This window comes from Cyanistes caeruleus, chromosome 18 (genome assembly GCF_971803275.1).
Source record: "Cyanistes caeruleus chromosome 18, bCyaCae1.hap1.1, whole genome shotgun sequence".
NCBI lineage: Eukaryota > Metazoa > Chordata > Aves > Passeriformes > Paridae > Cyanistes > Cyanistes caeruleus.
Window position 1 is genome coordinate 8,003,910 of NC_141718.1, and position 20,374 is coordinate 8,024,283.

At 42.7% G+C, this 20,374-nt stretch overlaps 1 protein-coding gene across 1 annotated transcript in view; it reads right to left on the bottom strand.

Annotated features, from left to right (window-relative positions):
• Positions 1-20,156, bottom strand: part of TOP3B (DNA topoisomerase III beta) — a 36,167-nt gene extending 16,011 nt beyond the window's left edge. The window contains exon 1 of the mRNA XM_023937546.2: positions 20,032-20,156. The gene's annotated coding sequence lies outside the window, so the exon portion shown is untranslated. The remainder of the gene's footprint in view (positions 1-20,031) is intronic.
• Between the last annotated feature and the right edge of the window lie 218 nt (positions 20,157-20,374).

The window sequence follows — 20,374 nt, forward strand, 5'->3', positions numbered from 1 at the left end:
TATTGTAGTGAGCATGATCATTCCTGTTTCACCTCCCTGGGCTCATTCTTGACCTTAGAGTAACTCTTCCCTGTTTGTTTCCAAACACTCTTGAAAAGATTGTCATGAAATTAATAAGTATTGACAGGAGGGTCAGGCAGGCAAAACCACATCTGGATGGATACCACAGACATTAGAAATCATTCAAATGCAGGTCAGATTATTAAAATAGCTTTTTTTCTTTTCCTTTTAAAAAACTAAATAAGAACTATGAAGCCACAAAATTGTGCCTGAAATCTTGACTCTGAATCTGGGCTCCAGATACTTCAGTGCTGGGAAGAAGGAGACAGAGCCTACCACATACAGAGCAAAATGAAGTGTTTTGTGCTGGAGTGAAAGTTATGCTTGTGCCCTTATAAGAACTTTTTGGAAAAAAAACCCACTTTGAATAAAAGGAGGGACAGAAAAGGGTGAATGCTGATGAATCTGGATATTGCTGGGACACACACACACACGTGACACACAACACATCATTGGATCTTGACTGTTGAGAGTTTTCCTGTCAGAACCCTAGCACTGCTAGGGCAGAACAGACTCTCATGTGCTCTGGCCATACTGTGCCTGCACTGGGTATTGACCAAATTTGCAATTTCAAAGTTCTTGCTGGAATGATAGAAAAATCTAGATAACAAAATAGCATATCATGAACAACCTCACTGACAGAAAAATAATACCTGGATGTGAGCAAATACATAATTTGTAATTCATAACCATACAGGGAGGTTTAGACATTGCAATGTTTACTGTCTATCTCACTGTTCATGTCTCTGCTTTCTAAATGTCCAAGTTGTGTAAATTAAGGGTGAGGCAAATTCTTGCCTGTCACTTTGCAGAAATAGCTTCATTTTGAACAAGAGTTTTTATTGTGTTTGGAATTTGGAATTTCTTTTTTGTATTGCATTGAATCCTCAGTGCTAAGGGGCAGCTGAACCCAGCTGGAGCCAGCCAAAATCTCATCTTTGCTTGAGTTTCACATCTCTCTCATCAAATATTTTCATATGTTCTCTCCTTGTTGCAACCACATTTTCTTATGGTCTTTCTCTACCCCACATCTTTGAAGTTAAAATGATCAAAACTAGTGTAGCTACACTGCTCTTTCTTTGGAAAGGACAACCCATCTCCCCTCAGGTCTACGAGCTTGCTGAGGTTGAAGTAGCTGTGAAAAAAACTGAGGACCAGCTTTAAAAAAACCTCAACAAACTCTAAGACCCCTCATTACAAGAAACCTCTCAGAACACAGGTCACAATTAAAATGTATTTTAAATTATACCTACATGAGAGGTTCATATGGCCTCTTCCCTCTCCTGGCTGACTTTACTGTCTAGCCTAATCCCAAGATTTTTCAGTTGTGGGATTGTTACTTCCCCGCTTGTGGCCCTGGCCTTTGAGCTGTGAGTTGATTTTGCATTATGCATTTTGACCTGACATCCACGCTTGTGCTGAAGTCCAGATTTGCCTTGCATCTCTACTGTTTGCAGGTTGTTTTGGATCTGGATCCATGCCATAGATCCCTCACCTCCAGCTCCAAGCACACACACGGTCCAGGGCAAAGAGCTCTTGTCAACCAACCCAGTTACCTGTAATTAAACATTTTACTTCATTCCTACAGGAAACATCTCTGCCCTTGCTCTTTACAATTTGAAATAAAACCAAAAAGCAGCTGGGTGGAACTGTGGCAGAGAGGAAGGGGTCTGACATTTAGTGTTAGATACAGACTGTCCTGCTTTGTAGCTGTAGCCAGCATGTTGGGGTGTATGTTGGTACAAACTGGCTTCAAAATCCCCCCAGATACAGCCCTGCAGAGCTCAACATCCTCTTCCTGAAGTATTACCTGCAATCTACACTGAGAAAGAGCCACAAATATTGGTTCCTTCTCTAAGGCTCATGTCAGTGCCTGCCCAGCCCTGACCTCTCTGCACACTTCTGCCCAGTCCTAAGGCACCTCCATCCTTCCTGGGTCTTTTCTCCCCACTTCACAATAATTCTGAACAACTGATGAAGCAGCTAAATGGGGAGATCTCTCAAGCCTAAACCGTTGAGAATTTGATTAACAGAACTGCTGCATTGTGGCTTTGGCTTGCAGCAGTGTTGGCACTTTTTGAAACACATCCTATCCATGTGTTTTACTACAACAATGAAAACCTCTTCACCTGGTTTGTTTTTTTTCCTACAGCTGAGGCTACCGAACTCCACCTGCATAGTAAAGGCTGTACAACCTCCATTCAGACTGCCTTTAATGAGTTTGTTAGCCCATAAATAACATCAATCAGCAGTTGTTTTTGAGGTAGGGAAGTAACTTGACAGATTCTTTCAAAGGAGAATTAGATTCCTGATTATCTGTGACCTTGTGTGTTTCAGAATCATTATAGCCATTACAGGACATCACTTGTCTTTACTTTGACTGTTCCTCCTTCCTTTGCATTCTCCAACATTTTTCCTATTGATTTTCAAAGAAAATGATGGGGTCACGCTGTGGCCCTCAGCAGACACGAATGCTTAGTGCCTCCAGCAGCTCATAATCAGCGGGTGGAATGAAAAGCCGTGTATCGCAGGACCAGTTAAACTCTGCATCTCTGCCTGGGAGACTGAGGTAGAAGCAAAGTCCATGGAGGGGCCTTGCCAGTTAGGGCAATTGCCTGGAAAATGGGCTAACACCCAGGGGAACTGCTGGGATAATTCAGCCTTCCTGGGACCCTCCTGATTGTGCTGCAGTTAAACCAATGTCCTGCAAAAGCTTTGCTCAGGCACACAGCCCATATTTTCACAGATTTCCCAATTGCTGGCCACAGGCACTTGGCAGGAGTAAGAGCTGTAAAACGTGAGCAGAGCGGAGAGCTCAGTGCAGCGACAGGGTGGTGTGACTGTTCCTGGCTATTTTGAAGCCACTGTCGTGCTTGCAGTGTGATAACTCTGGAGGTGTTTTAATGCACAGCCTGCTGCCATCATGGTATCACCCGGAGTCGAGAGAGGCCAGATGAGCCAGTGCAACACAAGATTTTACACATTTACTGACTCTGAGCTTGAGCTGAAATCAAAGAACAGCCAGCTGTCATGAACACTTCCACGGGAGGTGCCCGAGATAATTTTTCGATAGTTTTCAGAATAACTCAACATCTCTTCAGAATTGTCTGGAAAATGCTGTGTGTGAGACCCTCTCTTCCCATTTTTAAGCCTCCATGGGTGCAGTGATGGAAGGGGTTAACTGGATGAGAGGCACGGGAATTCTGGAGACTTTTTCAGATACCTGGGGTACCTTGGGCTCCGAAATGTTGACCTCTGACTCTCTAAGTTTATCAGCACGTTCACTAATCAGGGGTGTTTAATGGAACAGCCACATGGATTCCTGGCATTCTTGAAACGTTATGACCCTGTCAGTTGTATGAAGACTGAAAGTCTCTTGCTTTTGAACTCACTAGAGTTTGCACTGTCTTCGGAGCCTTTGATAAATACTTGCTGGATTTCTTACCTAGCTGCTCTAATCTGCCCAAAGTCATCATTCCAGAAAAAAAAAAAGTTTCATTTTGTGGGCATTCATCACTTAAATGGATTGAATTAATGTTTTCTCTAATTCTGGAATGGTAAAGAGTGTTGCATGTCATGGTTTTTTTAAAAAAAGGAGATGAAAGGTTTATTTTCCTGTTATGTGTGAGGGGGTTTGTGTTCACTGTCAGTCTCTAAAGACCAGTGAAAAACAAATGTAAAATGTTTTCCATGAAAAAACCCTAACATTACTGAAATAGATCTCCCTCAAGTACCTAAAGGTTTTACCAACAGTGTCCATGTGCATGTTTTCCCTTCACAGTTCACACCAGACAGTTTAAGAACAAAGGCCTGGATTCAGTTACAATCAGAGACCTAAGCCCAGAGGTATATGTGATCCAAGCCTTGTCCAGAATTTAAATGGATCCAAATTCAAATGGGTTGAATTCACCATGAATGAGGTATCCAAATCACTTTTAAAAATTAAGCTAGAATTAAGCTGTAAATTTGAGCACATTTAAATTTTTCCCTCAAGTTCAGGATACAAACATAATAGCAAAGACCAAGTAAAACCGTTTGAATTTTGAGCAATAAATATTTTTTTAATTTCTTGTGGATAAGCTCCATACAGAGCAAGCCTTGCTGGGCCAGAAAAGAGTAGGTAACTCATCAGTGTAAGAAAGCCTTGTAATCAGGGTACTGGCAACAGGCAAAGAAAAGAGGCTGGAAATATTAAGAGTTAATGGGTGACTTGATATGGATGACGGTCTCTGCTACGAGGCTTTTAAAAGCAAACAGTTCACATAATTCATAAATGATTTCATAGGAAGGCTCACATTTATCCAAGAGGCCATGCCTAGCATAGCAGACCTCCCAGGAGACTTTTCAGGTGACTCTTCCTTTATCAGCCTCATTTTATTACTCCTAGTTCTATTTTTCTGCTGTTTCTCATCATATCTCTCGATATTTTTAAACTCATCACCTACTGGCAGCTTGTCATTAGGGTACTTTGTTCAGCTGAGCTACACACCCTTATTTTGAAATGAGCAACAGCAAGAGGCTGACCCTTCCCAGGGCAGGGGAAAAGCACATGAAAAGAGCTGAGGAGGTCAGATCCCGAGCACGGTGGGAGCTGAGGTGCTGCTGTTAAGCCAGCATTGAGTAAAGCCTCTCACTTGCAGGCTGACAGAACGGTCACCCGTGGTTCCACACGCACCATCCTCCTCCTCTTAGCTTTTACCTGGTGTTGTGAGGAGCTGAGGAATGAGGACACACAGTGAACAGGTTTAGATCCCCTGAACCTGACCCAGTAGCCAGGCAGACTCAAGCTCACACGTAGTGCAGCACAGCTACCTTGTGTTTCCTGGTGAGCCTCCTCATGTACGCTCAAAACCTTGGAGGCATTTTGTAGCAGTCCTACGGATGTCTTGTTCTCCTGATTACCTCCCCTGACCTAGCAAATGAGGGGCAGGATGGGAATGATCTTGGTATCTAGGTCAGATCTTAATATTTTTTTCCTTTACTGAAGAATCACTCCCTCCTTTTTCCTCTAGTTCAGATTTGCCTTTCAACTCTGGTTGAGCACTTGCCTGTCATTCTCTCCTGCCCTCTTCAGCCCAGGGCAGAATCATTTGTACTAACAGGATGGCACTTTTCTTCATTTTCTGTCTCACAGATTTCTTTTTCACCCCATCTATCATATCTCCACATCTGACTCATGCAATACTATGAGATATTTAAAACCACAGAAACTGTGCAAACCAATTTTTTTTTCCTTACCTAATGATGGAGGAAGAAGAAACCAGGAGACCCACTGATACAAAACTCACTTTGCCAGTGAGACTCACCTGTCTCCAGCTCCTTGTTCCTCTGGTCACTGGAACAGATACAACCACCCTACTTTCTGTCTATCAACAGCTTCACCCAGTTATGCCCAGAAGCCTGATGCTGGGCATAACTGTGCTGCCTGACCTCTCACCCTGCTCTGGACTGCGTTACTATGAACACAGCATTCACAGCTGGCCTTCCAAGTGACTTGGTCCTGTGTTGCCCCACATATTATATATAAACTCCTGGGCAAAACTCCTCCTTGGAGCCTTGGTTTTCCCTTGGGTAAGTGTCAGTCCAATGCACTAACTATTGCTGATAAAACCCCCTGACACACATCACACTTTGAGCAAAGTAAAATAGTCACAGATTTCATGAGCATGAAAATAAAGCTAAAAAACAAAAAATTGTGACAGTACAGGAAATTGCAGAGCAATGGCAATCACAGGAGGAAAGCAGGAGAATATCACAAAGGCCCTGAAAGTCTGCAGAGGCCAGACAGACACAAGGCTCTTCCTGACCCCTCTCTTCTGGCAGAAGGGGGAAAACTCTCCTCCTCCGCTCAGCCAGGGGCCCAGCCTGCTGTTAGTCACCCATTTCGAACTACTACAAATACATTAATTTAGCCAACTAGAGAGAAATAAAGCTTTTGAAAGAAGCAGCAAATAAATCACAGAAGGCCCATGTATAAAAACCAGGCAGCGTGACGTGACACCTCCGCACAGGGCAGCTGTGACCTGTGTTAACCTGCCCAGGCTCTGGCACTTGAAAAACACCAGTGAGAAAACTTTAGAGACAACAAACTCATACAAGAACTGCTGCTACAAACATCCTCCTCTGTCTATCCCTCCTCAGGAAGGGCTGGCAGGGCAACCCCAACTGCTTTTTTTCTCCTGCTGTGCTTGTGGACTCTGATCTACAACATGGAGCAGAGCCAGGCTGTGGGCACACAGCCTTTCCCAGCTGCTGGTGTTTCAGCTGAGGTAGGTTTCCTGGTTTGCCCTCATTTCTCATCTCTGCAGCCTCCTCCTGACTTTTAGAAATTATTGCTGTATAAGAGCTGAGCATCTTGTGTGGCATTCAAGAGGAGACGAGTTAGTTTCAAGCAGCAGAGCTTTGCTGAGCTGACCTGGCTCTTCTAAATCAGACTACGCCATGAAGGGAGCAATCAGCTCCAGCAAAGGGAAGGACAGCAAGCAGATTAGAGCTGTGGAAGACTCAAAGAGGAATCAGACGGGATGAATCTACAGACACAACAGCTAAGAGAGCCTTGGCTGCCAGACCTAGACTCTTCAATCAACAGAGACAAGTAGGTCCCATATTTTGACCAGGTACTTACTTGCTGTTGCAATTTCTTTGGTGTGTGTGTGTGTACAGAGAGGTGACAGTGCCAAGCAGCAGGAAGGATAGAGGTCAGCTTGTACCTCATCCCACCACTCAAGAAATGCATGACAGAGTGGGAAACCTGCAGGGAAGCCAGGGAGCTCCCCATATCACCCCTCTCTCAACTTGTCCTCCAAGAGTTCTGCTATCCTGGCTGTACACTGAACCCTCAATAATACTGAAGAAGTACTGAATTTTATTTCTTCACATTTGTCCTTTCTTTCCTTGTTCATTTTAGAGAAGGGGCAGGAAAGCAAACTCTAGGAAGTGTGAAACCTGCCAGTCCCTAAGAGGCTGAACAGCTTTCCACTCACACGACTGTTACTGGTTTGAGACTCCTGGGTATATTGCTCATTTCTGGCAAAGCCACATGTTAATCTTCTCTGCTAAGGCTGCAAGGTACTTTGCCTACTGGTGAAACTTTGCTCATCCAAACTTAAGTGAACAATTCAGCTAAAGTGAACAGTTGGTTTCACGCTTCACTCGCAGAAGTGCTCTGAGCTCTGAGGCTCCCCTTTTGCTGTGGCTTGCTCTCCACCTGTGTTGCTGCTCTGATTCTGGTGTGCACTGTTAAACTGGAGTAGTGAGAGACTTTAAAGTAGTCAAAGTGAAAAGTGATAGCTGGGAGCTTCAGTCACTGCCCAACTTTCGGCACTTGGGAAAAGCACCACAATCTCTGTGGCTCCCAGCAGAGAGGAAGCTCAGCCAGAGGATGGATGGCTGGGTCCAGCTGTGCACTTGAAGGCAGAGACTGCTTGCACAGCTCCTCTGCTCCAGCACCTGCAGAGCTCTCCCTCTTTTGCTCCTTGGACGAGAAGTTATTTTTGGCTGTGTTTTGCTATATTAAATATTAGCTCTAGGCTTTCCCCTATGTACCGTGTAATCCTGTTCTGTGTGGGCTTTATATATTGTTCTTTTGACATTATCACTATTGCATATTAATAAATTAAACTTTCAATTCATGTTACTCTCTTGGGCCAATGTATATTGCTAGGGGGTGAAAAGAAGGGATTAAACTGGCTTATGGTGTTCTGCTCTTGTACCATGTTCCAGCAGATGCATAAGAAGGATCAAGGAGCTTTCTTGGCTTGGAATTGTTTTATTAATAGCAGAATTGTGGGGGTCATAGTTTTTATTACACTCTTTTAATAAGCTATTGATGCAGACACATTTTACACCTTGGGAAAATATAATTATGTTGGAAAGAAAACACTAGATCTTCTTAGCAGAATATCACAAGGTATTAAGAGGAGAATGAGTCTTCAGTTATGTTGAATGAAGTTTTAGCAAGCCTAGTGGGAAGTGAAGGTTCAGGACAGAGAAAGAGGAGTAAAATCAGCCTGAATGTGTCTAAGTTTTGGCTTTAAGTTACTAATAAGCATAGCCACTGGAGAGCTGGTGACAGACTGAGCTCTCCTGAACTCCTCAATAGGAGCATATGCAGCTGTATGATGCAATGCTGCACAGATTCAACAAGCCCCAAAAATAAGAATGCACTGAGAAAAGCCCCCTGTAGGGTACAGCTTATGCTGGGGCTTCAAGACACGTGTCGCATCTCTGCCTTATAAAATGAAGTGTTGAGTAGTGGAAAGGTGAGGAAGAAAATGAACCAATGCCAGATGCAAGAGCCCCATCAGCCTATTCCAAAATAAGGGAAAAGTTGAAGCTGACTAAAAGATTGTCTTTGAGATGGGACTTGATGAGGTAAGAGATATGAGATAGTCTATAATAAAAAGCAGAATGACAGGGTTGAAAGCCACAGAAGAGGAGAGACAGAAAGCTCTGAGGTGGGCAGCTACTCTCTGTTAACTCCCACACACCAGAGGAACCAGCGCTCATCCAGATGTTCTGCAAACACAGCCTCTGTGCAGCCACATCCACCCCCTCAATTAAAAAAAAGAACAAACAGAACAATGGAGCTGAAGCCACACACCAGAAATCCCACACCCTGTTAGGCTGTAGCAGGGTGTCTGCTGGAAAAGGTGACTTGTTTTAAACATATTTGATAGTTCCTGCAGCCATTCTTACTCCAGTTTGGTTTATGCTCAAGTAACAAACCCCACAAAAGCCCTGCATCTGCACTGCCGAATATATTCTGTCCATGGTTTAAAGACACTCCTCTCAGAAGATCAGATTTCCTCACCATCATACAATGTCTAAAATATGTACAGTGTCATAAGTAGACAAATACAACTTATTTTTACTATGACTGTTGTTATTTTATATCCTGTAGCACTACAAATATGACAAGCTCTTTACAACCATTACAGGAAGTCAGTTCCTTGCTCTGAAAATCTCTCCAAGATAAACTCTTGGTCTCAATTCTTATTTTGTGGTTTAGCACTTGCCACCACACAACAGCTGATATACAGCTTCATTCTACAGACAATTTTACATTTATGTTCTAACCGGAGACTCCTGGGTTATGATTCCTGCTTGAAGTCCTGTCAAACATATCTTAATTTGTTAACAGTTTTGCTCCACTAGGCTGACTTTGCTAAAAGGCTATAAAAAGTAATAGTCCATTTGTGAGTTTACTGCTATTAGCTACAAGTGTTAATTCATGCGCAAAAACCTATACAGCTGAATACCTGCAGTCAGTAACAGAGGAGAGGGGGCTACATACTGGGTAAGGAAATCATTCCTGTTGTAGATTTGGTGCATATTCAACTGCAAACAGTCACCCCTCCTGCCTCAAGAAAGGAGTGATAACTTCTTGGTTTTAATCACACGCTGCCAATTCTAATTGCTTTACAAACAGCATCAAGGGGAGGGTAATTGGACCCTTCAGCTTCTCCATCATAACAGCGTGACTACTCCAGAAAGGAAAACAAATCTTCACCCATTCTAAAAGCTAAAATAAAGCAAGTGATAGAAAGGGAGACTTCTAATTTCTGTGCAAGGTAAAAACCACATGTTAGTGCTTAATTAAAAAAATAAGAACCGGGGTGTCCCCAGTGAGCGGCTTGCCAGGGGATGCACAGACAAAACTATTGCATTTGGAAAAGCACAGCCTCAAGCCTGCACCTGCTTTCACACCCTTGCAAGGAAAGATGAGCTTGTTGTCACCTTTCACTTCCCTGTTTTCCGATGTTTTTCCTTTCCCCAGGACATACAGAGGACAAGGGAGCCTGGCAGGTGCTGGGCAGTAAATTTTTCTGCAGAGGTGCCCATTGCTTCCCCAAGCATTGACACTGCAGCCACTGCTCTCCTGCCTTAGCACTGCCTGCCAGCACTGGGCAGAGCCCAGGCAGAGCCATCACAGCACCTTTGCAGCAGGAATGCAGCAGCAGGACTTTTTGCAATACTCCCAGGCAGGGTGACAAGACCAAGCACTACTTCTCTTAAGTTAAGCCCCTAAACTAATCTGAAATACTAGGGATACTTTTTTTTTTTTTGCCAGCAAGAACAAAATCCTGCAGAAGTCAAATCCATCAAGATACCAACAGAACTCCAGGTTCCTTATCTTGTAGAGGAAAGAGCTATAATTTCCTAAGATGGTTCCTAATTCTATGCATTTTCAGGAGATCACAGAATGAGCAAAGCCTGGCAAATAAGTGTCCCTTTGCTTCAGCAAAATAATTGCTCAAATGCATTGCAAAACTGCATCAAGGAAAATCCCCAAGCCAGCAAAGTGCTGTGTGAGCACCCAGCCTCACTGGTATCTATAAGCCATGTTTCTTGAGGAGCATTTTCTGGCTTTCTGGGCACCCCTACGTCAGCACTGTAACACCAAGACATTTTGCCTGGCTTTACATAGGAAAAATAAATGTGGTTGTGAAGATAAGATAGAACAGGAAAACAAAAGAACTTATCATAGTTAAAACAAGACTCAAGTGAGACCACATGGAATGAGACAACAGGGAAGCTGAACAAAGGAAAATATTAGAAAAATGCAGGTTGTATTTGGTGGAACAAGATCTTGAAAATCTGAGGATGTTTGCAAAGCAGTGCTAGTTCCTGTGGATACCAAGTACTAAAAAACCTGTCAGAATTTGTTATCCTGAGGTGTGTTTTTTTTTTTTTTTTTTAAAGAAAAGGTAACAATGCCTTTATTTATTTGATTTTAAAAAGTAGCAGCTCTCTGGACAAAGGTCTCCAGAAGAAGAGAAAAACAGGTTGTGACTACGGGTGCCAAGAAAACATTAAGGAAGCAATATGCATGCAAGAATCTCACACTACATCACAAGAGAGTAGAATGCTCACAGGGAGAATTACTTTGACTGTCCAACATACTGAAGCAGGAGATATTGAACCCCATTTTAGCATATATCTGGAGAAATGTTTATAAGTCTTAGGGAAATTATTCTCACCTCACCCTATGAAAAGAAGAAAACCAGGACTAATTCTATGACACAAGGGTCTCAGTGGCACACAGACAGCTATTTTCTGTGCTCTCAAGCCTTTTTTATGCTCATATGCATATAAACTTTACAGTGCCTTCTCCATGTTAAATCTACCCTGACTGAAGCTGTCCTGAAAATACTTCATTCAATGTTTAGACCCTGAAAAACAACATTTGCTATGTCCAAACTTCCTGCTCATTCTTAAATGAATTGTAAGAGGGTAACATTTAATGATGTTTTCATTGAATTCAATTTTGTTTGCATTACGTCACACAAAAGTGCACTGCAGAAAGGCTCTTCATAATGCCATTATACTATTAGTGATAGTAGGAAAAATTGTGATATTTAAGTATCGACAGAAATGGCTTCATTGGCTTTCAGAAAAGATGGGGAAGGAAAGAGAAAAAGGGACAATCAGCTGATATGTCAAACATCCATATACAAATGATGATTCAGAGAAGGGTTATGATGGTACTGAGACTAATGAGACACTACAGATAATACAAGAGACAGAAAATCGAGTTCACTTTATAATCTGAGTATATTATAGAGCTAATCAAGAGGAAGGAAGAAATCATTGTTTGTAGAGGTGGAGAGGAGGAGGAAAATGCCAGCATATGACTCAATGCTCCTGAGTCATTGCAGTTCCAACTATCCATCGACCTGCCTGGGGAAGTTTGAAGAACACTTTTAAAAATGTTTTAAGTCTGCCCTATACTTTTTTGACTGAAAAGGCAAAACCAGGACAAGAGATGGACTTCCAGATCTGCCATTTACAGCCAGGGAAAAAACATTTGGAGTCTTGACTGTAGCAAGTGGAGATGGCTGTGCCTGCTGCATTGTGTGCCCTCGCATCTTCCAATCTTCCTCTGTTGATCAAAATTATTTTATACATATACAATGGTTTGCATGCACTAGTCTTTAAACAAGACAAGATATTTGCTTTTAAGTTTATATCTCTTTCATCACCCTGCTTTCCCTGGGAAAGAACTTTGAATACTTTTGCACTTTCTATGCACTCCCCTAGTAGCCAAACCTGTGACAACACCAAGCCCCCAGCATTCAGACAGCTGGAGGATTTGAAAACACCCATCCAAGATTCACATCTGAATATTGAAAATGAAGAAAAGCCCAGCTCAGGGTGCAGTCAGCTACCTGTATCTCTTGGAACAGAACCCAGTTCTGCGAAAAACTGATGTTTCTGATTGCCTGGCTGTGTCCCGGGCTTCCCTGAAAGCTTGTTACTAAGTGCTGAAAGTTAGACACTCTTTTCACGCTTTTCCTTCTGAATTTCGTGTAAGCAAAGAAACCTTTTTCCAACTTCTGTAACAAAGCTCCTGATGTTGTTTGGTTACACTGAGTACCTGCGCTGGGTTTAGGTTGTTCCAGGATAACAGTTTGAAAGCTTCTGTAACTGGAACTGAACCATCCTGTATCAAATTAAAGATAAATTCACTAATACATAGTAGCCTTGTGTAGACAATGCATTATATTAGCCTGTGTGTCTTGTCATAATATATTCCAAGTGATGTGTGATGATGGCAAATCTGTTATCCATTAAAAAGGTGCTGAAGACCAGCCTGTCGGAAGACATTTTTTCCCCCAATTTTACTCCTCATTAGTTTTTGAAGCCTGGAAGTTACAGAACAAAGTTCATGTTAAAGGCTACCACTAATATTATCATGCTGCTTTAATGCTGGAGTAATCAAATATCTGAAAACTATATTCCCAATTCCTAGCACCACATTTTTATATTGACATTAGAAAAGCACACACATCCTGGAGAGAAAAATGTTTGCAGCTGACTGATATTTATCCAAAAAGTGTGATTTCCTCAAAAGCAGCTTGGTGCAGCTTCCTGCCTGCACAGCTCGCACTGCTGGGGCTCCGGTTCAAGACTTGCACACCCTGCAAGTGGACACTAAGGGGTGTAAATTCATCAACTTCTGCTGAACTTTATATTCACACACTGCTGTAAAGTGAGGTCAGAATAAGACTGCACACTTCATATAGAAGTGCAATTCTATTTTCATGTGCTTAGAAGGGTTGTAGGGTTTTGTTTTGGGTTGGAGGGGTTGTTTGTTTTGGTGTGGTGATTTTTTGGGGTTTTATATGGGGTTTTTTTGATTGTTTTTATTTTTTTTGTTTAGGATGAAGAATTAATTTATATTTAGATATCAGACATCTTTCTCTGACTTAACTAAGTCAAGTTCCTCCCACTCTAACCTTCACATATGAAATTCTTAGAACTAATTTTAGAACTAGTTTTTAGAACTTTCTCTACATCAGCTAGCAAGACATTTTGGCCATCCACCTAGTCCTTTCTCTGGGGGCTCAAGATTCATAATAAAAGATTTTGCACATCCGTCATTTGGAAAAAATGTCTCCATGCCTAAGTTTTCCAATCATCTTTGAATGTTGCTTCTATGCCTTAATACATCTGATGAGAAGTCTATAATATACTTCCATGGGATCTCTTTGTAGAGATAGCTCAGTGCTATAGATCAGAATTTCTGATGACTTAGAACTATTTTTGAAATCAAATGAAGGCTGATAAGGAAATTAGAGTACCTCAGTAAAATTTTGTTCTGAATGATGATATTAGGAAGTGTTAGACTGGAGATAAGCAGAAGCAGAAACTTGTGGAATTCAGAATTCCCTGGCAAAGCTACAGTCCCTGGATGCACTGAGGGCAGGATGGAGATAACAAATATCTGATAGAGAAGGTCTCTGGAAAGGACTTGGGTGTGAAATTTTGTGTGGTAAACACACAATTTACAGGCTTTGCTTGGTGAAGATAACATTTCTCAAAAAAAAACCTGTATTCCAGAATGTCTGTTTTTAAGCACCCAATAGTCAGCATTATTCAGAGTTCTTCCCTCCTGAGAGACTCACCAGGACTGGCACCTGCCCATCAGCTGCACACAGCTACAACAGTAGGAGTGAGCTCTCATGGTAACAGAGAAGTGACTCTTGGACCTTTCTCTGCTCCCATAAGAAAAACAAGTCTTGAAAGAGACCCTCAGAAAGCTTTCCTAGTCAGACACACCTACTCTTCTTTCCTGAACAGCAGCAATTCTAAAACATCTCATTGTAAGGACAGCCCTGGAGAGCACGTGGCAGCCTTCCAGTACCAACATGTTTTACTAAAGGTGAAAGAACTTTACCAAGCAGTTGGACTTTTCAGATCTATTAAATGATCGCTTGCAAACCCCTCCCTATTTCTGTAGAGGTTTTTAAAGAGATGTCTTCAAGAGAGGGAAACACAACTGTAGAAGACCTCTCTATGGCAGGGCTCCCATAAAGATTTGACACTTCTGTTCCCCAGTAGTCACCTACAGTCCTGCTCTTGCCTAGAAAGTGCTGGAGACCTTCACTTACATCTCTGAGCACAAGGAAGTTCCAGCAGGCACCACCTCCAGACAGGACTGTTTATGCTGAGGCAGGATAAATGGATGGAGATCTCCATTAACTGTAAGCAGTGGAGTAAAGCTGGAAGTGTTTCCTTGCACAGAGATAGCAGTGCAAGCAAGGAGCACAGTGGGAGCCGTGCTGTAGCTGCAGTCGGCTCCTTGCAAGGAGGGTTCCTGCTATTAATACCACAGCTATCACAGCAGATAACACTGCAAAAGGCAGCAGCTTGCAGGAAGGCTTGGGTTAGAGTAAACTGAGGAGTACTCTTTGGATTACAGTGTGGGGTAAAGTCCACAGGGTGTTCTCCTGTCTCTGCAAGTGGAACAGCCGCGCTGCAGCGGGACCGTCCTGCTGTTGGTGCTGCAGTGACACCGACAGGGCTGCACTACCCTGCCCTGGGTGTAAAACAGCAGGAGCCAGGCCTGCACCTGCCCCAAAGCACAGGGACAAGGTAAAGGTCAGGAAATAGGGAAAAAAAAAAACCCTGTTTGTTGATCACAGTGTGCTGTGACAGATTCTGACCCCTCCAGGGAAGGCAGGTGTACTGTGACCTACCATGAAAGACAGATGGGCTCCCCCTGAGAAGACAGTGATGGTGACTGGGACCAGTTCCACTCGTCCCTGCTCATGGTGGCAGAGGGATGTTGTTTGTCTCAACCAAGCTTTGAACCCTTGGGAGAAGTGCAGCTCTTCTCTTCATGCACCAGTCTTTCCTGATCTACTTTCAGTTCCTTCCTGCAAAACTGCCCTTTGCGGCAGGCAAGTCAGGGATGGAGAACTTCCTCCCCTGCTTGAGCCCTTTGGAAATGGCTAATTTACTACAACACAGGGAGAGAAAGGAAGAAGGATAGCGAAACACAGCCCAGCCTGGGCCTTGGGGCCATCTCTGGTTCAGGAGGAAAGGAAAGGACATAGAGCTTGGAGACCCCCCAGTCTGGCTTTTTGCAGGACCTCAACATATCAAATTGAAACGGGACTCTTTTTGCCCCTGGCTGTTCTTACAGTTTATATGCTTTAACCTTTAAAGGTAGCATTCAGGAACCATGGTACTTAAGTGCTAAAGCTAACTTGGAGGGTATTTCTGCAGAGGGGAAGGAGTTTTACTGGGGCTCTTACCTACTAGACTTGCATTTCATTTCAGCACAGGTCATGTGCAGTTCTGGCTCTGTATATAACCTGCCCATGGTCCCTCATCTCACCAATTTCCTCAGTCTTGTCCTGAGGAGATCAACAGATCAGAGCAGAGAAGATTTGAGGCTTCTTTCCCAGTGGTGCTGAGTGCCTGCTGCTCCTCATAGTCCTGATAGAAAGGATGCTCAGCACTGCTGCAGGAGGCAGCAATTCATCTCTATCTGTGCTGCTCTTTTCCCTGGTCTTAAGGATTATTTGAGACACTGGACAAGAAATGAAGAAAAGCCTTTCCCTATCAAAAATCATCCGAATTCTCCTCAATTTTGTTGATCCCAGTATCTCTAACTACAGACCATGTTCATTCACAGAGCAGGCCCTGCATAGCCTTTCTTCCTCTCAAAATTTCTTCTTGTTCTGCTATTAAGAAAGCCCACATCAGATGTGTCACTTTCTCTTTGCTGATGTAGTTGTTCATCCAGTCCTCTAATTCCCATTTTTGATCTCTCTGTACTTCTCTCTCATTTCATCTCCGCTATTATTTTCTGTTTCCTTTGTTTGCTCCTATATGTACAGACCTCAGAAAAGGCTCTCTTGACATAATCAGCCTTCTGCCTCTTCCTTCCTGTTGTTTTCTAAACTTTGCTATTTTTCTACATTGAATTGCTTTTCCATTCCTCCCATGTGTATTGAAATGTCTCCTTTCTACAAGCACTATCAGAGTAGCAGTGGCCTCCTCACAGCCAAGCTAAAAGGGGACCTTTTTCTTCTTACACTTGAAAATCACATCTTCCCTGGACACAGGTCAGTGTTTCTTTTTTCCAGACCTCCTCAACTACTCATTTCCCTATCTGATGCTCAGGCTTCAGTAATTTATTTTCTTTCCTGCCAGTATCCTGGCAGTATCCATGGAATTCTGTCCATCTGCTAAGCTCTATTATGCAATTTTTTCTTGCATATTTTACCCACCAACGTCTATCTCTGTAGGTGACACCCCAATCATCCAGCAGCAAGGAAGAAGCTTGTGTTCTGGACAATTCACCCATTAGAGTCTGTTTGCTGAGCCCATTGAGAGGACACATTTTCTGGTAAGGACACCTCTACATTGAAAACAATGATCAATGAGTTTTTTCATGCTCTGATTGTCATTACAGTTCTTAGGTTTGGGGTTTGCAAGTCATGACCTGCATTCCTTAAATAACATGAATACACCAGAATTTCAGCAGCAATCTCCTCGAGAAAATAGCCTGCTTTGCATGTGAGGGCAGGCTGGGGAGGTGAACATCTCTGTGTGACATCACAAAAGCAGTTTTCCAGTATGACAACAGCTTCCCCATGTTTCCATTACTGTGTATCACAAAGTGTGTAATTGAGCACACACTCTGCACAGCCAACCCCACACACCAAATTTCAGAAAAATCTCCAAGAGCAAATATACTTCAGGTTCTTGGCTTATTCTTCTCCAGCACTGGAAAAGAACATATGATATTTCCACTAAACCAGGTATAACAAGTTAAATGTACTGCCACCAACACTTCAGCGAAGTGTTTCCTACTCCTCTCATACCTCCATGATTTTACTGTTTATGACTTCTCAGGGCAGAGAAAGCCATATCAAGAGCTTAACTGTATTAGGAACCAAAGCAGGAATTATTGGGAGGGGCTTAATGGCATGTGGACATAGATTGCAGTCAGGTTCCAAAAACCCACAGGACATTCCCCCATTATTATGGTGGTGCAGCAGAGGCCACATGTCTGCCTCTTCCTCCAACCAAGAAATGCAGCCAGGACTCACAAGCACATTCAGGAGTTAAGACAAACATAAATTGCTTCTGGAATAAAAACAAAGATGTTTTTAAAAACATACAGACTTAAAGCAGCCTTAGCCCCAGCCAAGCCCCAGGTTAACCAGCCCCCAGCACTCTCCAGATGCCTCTGGAGTCACCAGGCTCTCAGCAAAGAGCAGAGGCTGACTGAACTTGGCACCCCTGGATGCTCCAGTGCTTGGGACACAAGCAAGCCCCACAGCCTTGGCATCTCAAGAAGACACAGAAGCTGCCCAGAAAGGAGGAAAACCTTAAAAATGCATTAACTGCCTGTAGAGTTTCATTAGATCACTGCTAACAAGTCTTAATAGGTTTTCAAATCAAAGGGGATTGATCGTATTTTGCCTCGGTTTTCCTCTTTTTTTTTTTTTCTTTTTTTTTTAAAGTAGGTCTTTACAAAATAACCTTCATCATTCCTAAATTCTTGTTTCCCCTCTTTTCCTTTTGTTAGTTAAATCTGGGCTGAGTTTGATTGCTGTAGGACAGAGGTATGTTAGGAAATTTGATGCAAAGGACAAGAAAACAAAAATCAGAGGTATTTGGTCTGAAAAGAGGCTTTGTCCGAGGCATAATTCTTGTGTGTTTAAGGACAGAGTAATAGATTTGGAAGGATAAGTCATATATCTTAGGATTTTCTTCCCTGCCCCCTTTGATTGATTCATTCCAGTCTCTTCAGATCTTTGCCTGTTCCCACAAACCTGGAATCTCAGGATTGTTTGATTAAGTCATGGTTACCATGACAATAAAAGTGCCTCTGGCCAGTTTGACCTTTGACTGGATTCAATTCACTGAGAGAAATGGACAGAGACTATAGAAAAAGCTTCAGCTTCGTGTCCACTACTGCATAAAACAGGCTCTCCAGCACTTTGAAAGTGTGAGCTGCTGCCCTTTTAAAAATATAAATTGGGCTGAAATGCTTTGGAAAGCACTTCTAAGGTTTTGGTAACCAATTTCTTAATGAATTTCACTTCAGATATAAAATGCACACAGTGGTATGGTTGGAGACTTATTTTAAAATGTAGCATTTAGCACAACAAAAAAGTAAAAAGCGGGAATCACACTTTGCCTGTCTGATCTATACCCAAAGAATTTAAAAATCATGTTGTATCCATATCCATCAAATATTTTATAGGTATTTGCAAATACCTGGCTCTTTTTAAGTATGTACACACGTATAAAAGCAGATTTCAGACTTAGAGCTAATTTCCTGTGATGGTAGCCCACCCTGCCGCTGCAGGCATTGTGCTGCTCTTGCTCATACAAATAATTATTCCTTTTCAAATACTTTCATTGTAAATCCATTTCAGCAAAAAATAAGGAGGGGAGGGGGAGAAGAGAGAGATTTCAAAATTAAACCTGTTATGCGATTTGTAAATGGGCCTGACAGAATGACAGCCGAGTGGCCGTTGCAAGGCAATTCATGCATGCAAGATTGCCAGATCCCTGGTGGGAGAGTACGCGGTGCCCGCGCACGTGTGGGGGCTCTGCTGGTGCTGCTCTCCACCTCCCTGCCCTGGGCAGCCCTCTTGTTTTACTGCTTCCTCTTTGCACAGGTCACAAATATATTCTTTGGTCTAGCTCAGAACACTAAAGCCAGCTAAAAAGAGGGTTTGTTTCTGAAGCTGCTGGCTCACCAAATCACAGGTGGCAGGAGGAATGAACGGCTCGAGCTATTGGGAAGAGTGTGCTTCACTGGGAACACCATGGAGAGAGCAGGGAGCAGCCCTTCCCTGGTATATGCAGCCAAGGTGAATGTTAGCCAAAGAAATGGCATGGAGCCAAGCAGAGGGAAGTAAAATAAACCCAAGCACTGTGAAAACAGGGGGAAAAGGGTGTCTGGGCTGGGGCAATAGTTGCATTGACCTTACTTGGGTAACAGGCAATGCTCATTTAAAAGACAAACCCTAATGGCAAGCTGGAAATTAGAAATTCTTTTTCTCTCCTTTTTTTTTTTATTTGATTTGCTACTCATTTACTGTCATAAAGTTCTTCCGTCTTCTCACCTAGTTACCTTGAATTCTGAAGCCATGGGAAATAACTGAAGGGGATTATTTGAGCCCTCCCACACAGGTTCTAGGATGCAGAATCCTCCTTGCTGGCCATAAGGACCATATCTTGTCAAGTGCCACAGTTTCAACAAGTTCAGTAGAGAGCTGCCATTGTTACAGGATTTTGGTTCCCAGACCAAGAATTGGAAGAGAGATTTGTCTGGGAGGGAATAGAGTTTGTCATTTCTTCCCCCTCTTCTTTTTTGGTGAAAGACAACAGGGAGGGAAAATGTGAAGAAATGTATACAGGAAAAGAGTCGATCTGAAGAAATCAGTCCCTACTGGAAAAAACATTCTTGCTTCCAAGAGAAGTCAAAGTAAAATTTTGAAAGGTACTTACCTGACTTTCAAGGAATACAAACTCCTAGAGGTCCTCTGGCTTTGGAAAAATGTGTCTGAATCTTCCACAGTTCATAAATGAAACTCTTTGATTTGGATGAGGATGATTTCCCCTCTGAAGAAATAGCAAGCACCCACCCCACTGGCTTGTTCACCATCCCTTGCTACAAGATGGGAAAGCACTAATAAGCATAGAATATACCTGATCCATCTTGGCCTTTCCTTCTCCTCATTCTTTTGATGCTGAGTGCTTCCAGTTGTGTCAGCCTGTACTCGGCAGTATTTTGTATTTTCTTTCAGTTTCTCTCTCCCTCTCTGTAAGATTTCACCAGCCTATTAGTGTTAGAATGTGAGTGTTTATTAAATCCAGATATCTATTTATCTATTGCTCTATCTTTATGCAATTCATATACATGTATGTCTGCTGAGACATGGTCCTGGGTATAATGTTCCATTAGAGTGAAATGTTTACATAAAGGAAACTGAGGAGTTTAGCTATTATAAACCTGGACACTGTCAGTTTACTTACAAGAATGTCACATGCA